The 6,000-nt window shown below is 46.1% G+C and overlaps 3 long non-coding RNA genes across 3 annotated transcripts; all 3 read left to right on the forward strand.

Moving 5' to 3' along the window:
• Window positions 1-1,822: 1,822 nt before the first annotated feature.
• LOC148317943 (uncharacterized) lies at window positions 1,823-3,327 on the forward strand. Its single transcript, XR_015840073.1, has 5 exons — window positions 1,823-2,020; window positions 2,110-2,292; window positions 2,359-2,391; window positions 2,617-2,671; window positions 2,963-3,327. It is a non-coding gene; the product is annotated as an uncharacterized LOC148317943 (long non-coding RNA).
• Window positions 3,328-3,620: 293 nt separating this feature from the next.
• LOC148317944 (uncharacterized) lies at window positions 3,621-4,844 on the forward strand. The gene is made up of 3 exons (XR_015840075.1): window positions 3,621-3,760; window positions 4,436-4,538; window positions 4,600-4,844. It is a non-coding gene; the product is annotated as an uncharacterized LOC148317944 (long non-coding RNA).
• Window positions 4,845-4,861: 17 nt separating this feature from the next.
• Window positions 4,862-5,405, forward strand: LOC148317945 (uncharacterized). Its single transcript, XR_015840076.1, has 3 exons — window positions 4,862-4,951; window positions 5,039-5,141; window positions 5,203-5,405. It is a non-coding gene; the product is annotated as an uncharacterized LOC148317945 (long non-coding RNA).
• The last annotated feature ends 595 nt before the right edge of the window (window positions 5,406-6,000 follow it).

Genomic DNA, 6,000 nt, shown 5'->3' on the forward strand with positions numbered 1-6,000 from the left:
GCTCCAAATGCAGCCATAAATCGCGACTGTTCTCCCGCTGCCGCTCTTTACGCGACCAACACGTTCCTCGCTATATTTTTCTCAGAATTTTCGGCCGCAGGACACTTCATCTGGTTTGGACGGCAAAGCACAATGCCATTTTTTTTTGGACTGCAAACTTGGATCATCTGTCCGATTTGAGGTAAGTTGTGTTAAAATGGAAAATTGTACCTGTCCCGTCTTATTGTACACTTGTAGCGCTCACGCGAGGAGGTGATGGGTATCTCAAAAAAAGTATTTTTGGCGATCTTGCGGATTTGATAATTGGCTAAAGTAGTCTACAATGACGTATTTACGGTCGTAAATACAACGCACTATCTTGACAGTTTACAAAATTAACATGTTGAGATGTAAACTTAATTTGTTGATTGATTTTCTGCAGAACTAAAAATGATCACAACGTCCTAAAAGACAAAGCAAGCAGGTGATGTGAAGTTTGAGCTTGTTTCTGGATGGGACTGTGTACAGACTGAACACATGAGAGCGTCTGCTCATCTAAACGTTTTTCCCCCCTACGTCCTGGTCCAATTGTAAAGGCCAGACTGTGTCGAAATGTGCAACGTTCATCTGTGCCTTAACAAAAGCTTCTTTTGTAAATTCCTCAAATGAGCTGAGGTCACATGCTAACTGTCCCCACTGAAAGTTCAGTCCAACTGAGTATGAGGAAAGGTAAGTGAACTTGTTTGTTGTTTGAGAATAATGGAGTAGTTGAAAAAAATATTAATTAAATGTTGGCATCAAGCTGCTAATTTACAGTTTACTATTTTTGGGAGTTTTATGAATTTGTCCATCTGGGTGAAGAGATTAGATGAGTGAAACGCACAAATGAAGTTAGGAGCAAGCCATTAACGGTGCATTTGTGTTTTGCAGGCTTGAAGAGGAGCAATTCCACATCAGGAGTCAAGCGGCATGCGAACGTTAACACATGTGAACAGGACGGGGAAGAGTGTTGAGCTCGGTGGCGTGCCTTAGTTGAATTTGGCTCTGGGTGCCGATTGTGTGCCGTGCTGGCGAGGTTGGATTGAAATGAGGGCAGGTGTCGAAAGTGTTTGGAGGGCTGATTGGAGTCAATTGTTCTTGCTTGAGATGGTCTTGAGTTGTGCCTTGTCTGGATCCAGACCAGTTGTTTTCTTGTGAGGGAATGGCAATTGAAAGCCAGAGTGTGCAGTGTAGGCTTTGTGGGTGGACTGCATCATTTTGACTAACACAAATAAGCACACAGACACCAGCGGTGTTTGTGAGATGTGGAGCCACCAGATTGGCTAAGGGGCATCAAGAGGATGTGGACCAGGGTAATGAGTTCGTGTTTTGAGGGGGCAAAAAGCAAGGTAAGAAAGTACGACGCCCACCACTAAATGAAGTATATATGGCCGAGAAGTCATTTGCTGATTTTTCTTGTTTGGGCTGAACGTCTCATCCTGGCAATGCGGCATGTTGAGTTTGATCATTCTGACAACAACACATCAGCATATGACTTGTCCATGACACACATTTTGTTTAGTCTGTGTTTTATTAACTTGTCACACTGTTGTACGTACTTGTTCCTTTCACTCCCCTCCCCGGTACTGATGACTTGCAGGTTGTTGGCGGGCGGCGGCGGAGCGTGATGGTCCGAGAGGCACCAAGAACCACCCGATGATGGTGAGAATTATTCATGCGCACAGTGTTGTGAGCGGCGCACAACTAATTGCACATTGTACGTTTTGCAGGGTGGACGAAAGGACGGTGAGGGTAAACTAACAAAGTAGACGCTCCAATCAAGTCGGTGACGCTCCACGACGTTGTGATGCTTCTGTACCGAGCGACCGTGACAAGATCAGAGATGAACCGCTTCCCCGGAAATGGAGTCTTGTTTTCGTTCACATTGTATAACAGCACATTGTGTGAAATGTTGGCCACTCAGCCTCCGTCCTTATTTTGCAGGGTGAAGAGGAAGCCGGTTGGGACAGGAGGCACCTTGAGAACCAGAACAGGATCAGAAGTACATGCATTTAAAAAAAACAAAACAAAGGAACAATCCAAGTAGTCGTCAACAAAGTAATAGTCTGCATTCATGTGCTTGTTTTGCAGCGTGGAGGAGCTGAATGAAAGACTGGACAAAGCTAACAAAACACGTGACGTGTACATGAACAAGTGGCGCCCGACAACATTGTTGATTGTCGCAGGGCTCGGAGATTGACGGGCTGATGAAGAGGAACGCTTGCAGTCGTCCTCTGAAGACGCTCCAAGATGAACAGCTCGTTGGCTTTTGAGGCAAGTCTTGCGCAATCGAATGGATGACGACGCATGCGTGTTAAGATGAGTCTGTCCTTTCCGTAGCGTTCCCGCCGGACAGGAGGACCAGATGCTAAGGTGCGTATTTGGATAGCAAAGTGCCAACTGGACAGGGAGAGTATTTCTTTGTTGTTCTTGTCTCAGCTCTGTCACTTCCTCACTGGGTGTGCACTGACTGCATGATGGGGATTTTGGACTGGCCGAAGGGGCTGGCTGCAGCTACCATTAACAGCCCCCCCCCCAATTTTTGTTTGCTGTGCAAATGGAAGTGTTAATCATTGAACTGTTTTCTTGTGCAATAAGTTTTAAGGTGGCATTGCAGTGGAAAGTGAGAGGCGCCAAGACGAACGAGACGAGGGTAAGAAATCCAACAGTGTCATATTTGCAACGTAACATTTGTTTGTGCTTCAGTGTTATGGCGGCACCGGACCGGACGAGTGCAACCGAGAGCAACTTGGACCAGCTTCATGAGTCCGTAGATAAAGTGTCCCTCTCACAACTCTGCTTTTCCTTTTTGCAGAGTTAAATGTGAACTATAAGTCGGCGGCTGAAAGAAAGTTGACAAACAAAAAATTAATGAAAAAAATGTGCCATATCGCCCAGATGTGCCGATTTTTTTTTTTTCTTTCCTTTGTTTTTGGCTGAACAGCAGTGCTTCGTACTCGCCACCTTTCCTGTCCGGCTGAATTGCGGCTCACCTCCAGTCGCAACCTTCGACTCCTGGAACGCTTTGGTCGGCGGCATCCTTGACCGGGCGGAGATCACCAGCATAGATCCGCTGCGCACGTCTCACACGAGCGGCCATCAGGGAGCCAGCAGTTGACTTGAATCTTCACAAGACAAAGTGACGATCTTCAAAGTAAAAGTGTGCGTTCCTGTGCTTGTTTTGCAGGTTGGACGGGGGTCTCAAAACGCACGGCCGATGCATCAACAAAGTGGCGCAGGGCTCAGAGATGGATTCAAAGAGGAAAGATTGCAGCCGTACAATGAAGACGCTCTAAGATGAACAGCTTGTTGGCTTTTGAGGCGAGTGTTGCAAAATCAAATGGATGATGACACTTGTTAAGATGAGACTGTCTGTCTTTTCCGTAGCGGCCCCGGACGAGGAGGAGCAGATGCTACGGCGCTTGGAGAGCAAAGCACCAACTGGACAGGGAGACTATTTCTTTGTTTTTATCTTTGCTCTGTCACTAACTCACTGGGTGTGCACTGCCAACACTGACTGCATGATGGGGAGAAGTTGAGTTCGTATTTGCCCCCTTCTTCCACTGTTTTTGCCCCCCCCCCCCCCCCTTCTTTGTAACAGGCTGGCAGCGGAGCGGGATGGCCCAAGTGGTGCTAAGAACCACTGGAAGAGAGTCGTCATCGCACAATTAAGTGAGAAGTCCACAACTGAAAGTTTTGCAGGATGGACATTGAGCCACATAGTATGAAAGACCGGGTGGGGGTAAGCAGCCAAGTGGAAACAGCCATGAAATAAGATGGTGACATACAAGTCAATGTTTGTTGTTGCAGGTTGGAGAAGGAAGCGGTTGAGACAGGAGTCTCAGAACAGCAGCGGAAGTCATAAAATCGAATTGACGGGGCAGAAGAGGAGCCGGATGAAAGGGTGGAAAAAGTAAAGCAAACTCATGCTTGCTAATCCATCAACAAGTGGCACATGAACATTTTTGTTACAGGCCGTTTGTGGACAAGGAATGATCGCTCCCGTCAAGTGATGCTCCAAGGTCAGCAGCTTCCTGGCTCTTGAGGTAGATGACAGCATTCTTCTAACAACGCTTGGAGAGCAAAGCACCAACTGGACAGGGAAAGTATTTTTGTTGTTCTTATCTTTGCTCTGTCACTAACTCACTGGGTGTGCACTGCCAACACTGACTGCATGATGGGGAGAAGTTGAGTTCCTATTTGCCCCTTCTTCCACTGTTTTTGCCCCCCCCCCCCCCCCCCCCTTTTTCTTGTAATAGGCTGGCAGCAGTGCGGGATGGCCCAAGTGGTGCTAAGAACCACTGGACGAGAGTCGTCATCGCACAATTAAGTGAGAAGTCCGCAACTGAAAGTTTTGCAGGATGGGCACAGACATGAAATAAGATGGTGACATACAAGTCAATGTTTGTTGTTGCAGGTTGGAGAAGGAAGCGGTCGAGACAGGAGTCTCAGAACAGCAGCGGAAGTCATAAAATCGAATTGACGGGGCAGAAGAGGAGCCGGATGAAAGGGTGGAAAAAGTAAAGCAAACTCATGCTTGCTAATCCATCAACAAGTGGCACATGAACATTTTTGTTACAGGCCGTTTGTGGACAAGGAATGATCGCTCCCGTCAAGTGATGCTCCAAGGTCAGCAGCTTCCTGGCTCTTGAGGTAGATGACAGCATTCTTCTAACAACGCTTGGAGAGCAAAGCACCAACTGGACAGGGAAAGTATTTTTGTTGTTCTTATCTTTGCTCTGTCACTAACTCACTGGGTGTGCACTGCCAACACTGACTGCATGATGGGGAGAAGTTGAGTTCCTATTTGCCCCTTCTTCCACTGTTTTTGCCCCCCCCCCCTCCCCTTTTTCTTGTAATAGGCTGGCAGCAGTGCGGGATGGCCCAAGTGGTGCTAAGAACCACTGGACGAGAGTCGTCATCGCACAATTAAGTGAGAAGTCCGCAACTGAAAGTTTTGCAGGATGGGCACAGACATGAAATAAGATGGTGACATACAAGTCAATGTTTGTTGTTGCAGGTTGGAGAAGGAAGCGGTCGAGACAGGAGTCTCACAACAGCGGCGGAAGTCATAAAATCGAATTGACGGGGCAGAAGAGGAGCCGGATGAAAGGGTGGAAAAAGTTAAGCAAACTCATGCATGCAAATCCATCAACAAGTGGCACATGAACATTTTTGTTACAGGCCGTTTGTGGACAAGGAATAATCGCTCCCGTCAAGTGATGCTCCAAGGTCAGCAGCTTCCAGCGTTCTAACAACGTTTGGAGAGCAAAGTGCCAAGTGGACAGGGAGAGTATTTCTTTGTTGTTATCTTTGGTCCATCACTAACTCACTGGGTGTGCACTGCCAACACTGACTGCATGATGGCCATTTTGGACTGAGTTGTGCATGAACGCAATGCTTCATTTGAGGCAAATGTGGTCTGATATATTGTTTTGAGATTTAATTTTTTTAAGTGAATTGTCAAACTTCCTTTTTGTATGCTCCACATGTGCGTTTGTACGTGAATTAAAATTGTCAAGTGATTTCAAGTGGTCTATTTGAACTTGTGAGTGGCAGTATATGCATGTTTTTGAAAAATGACAAGTGTAGAATGGCATTTCCCCCAAACATTCAAAGGGTGACTTTAAACATGCTTTAAAACTCGACTAACAATGTTGATAAACATGCAACAGGTTCGGCATTCGTAGAAAGCATAAGTTAAATTTTTCATGTAGATAAAAGTAATGGAGGGCAAGTAGTTAAATGTCAATTTTCCTAACATTAAAAGTGGTACATATATAAAACTTGTATAGTAAAACAAGATGAGTGAAGCTTTGAACAAACATTGCGAGACAGCCAATCATACGAACAAGGTGGGCAAAATCCTGCTTTCTGTTAGCTGGCCAGGTTAGCATTGAGCTCATGCATGACTTGAAATTCCACACAGGCAAAGTAAGGGAATAATGTCCCACGTAGTTTGAATTTGGTGTTTTAGCTGTT

Source organism: Idiotropiscis lumnitzeri, chromosome 20 (genome assembly GCF_059441095.1).
Source record: "Idiotropiscis lumnitzeri isolate Australia: NSW breed Sydney's pygmy pipehorse chromosome 20, RoL_Ilum_1.0, whole genome shotgun sequence".
Classification (NCBI taxonomy): Eukaryota; Metazoa; Chordata; class Actinopteri; order Syngnathiformes; family Syngnathidae; genus Idiotropiscis; species Idiotropiscis lumnitzeri.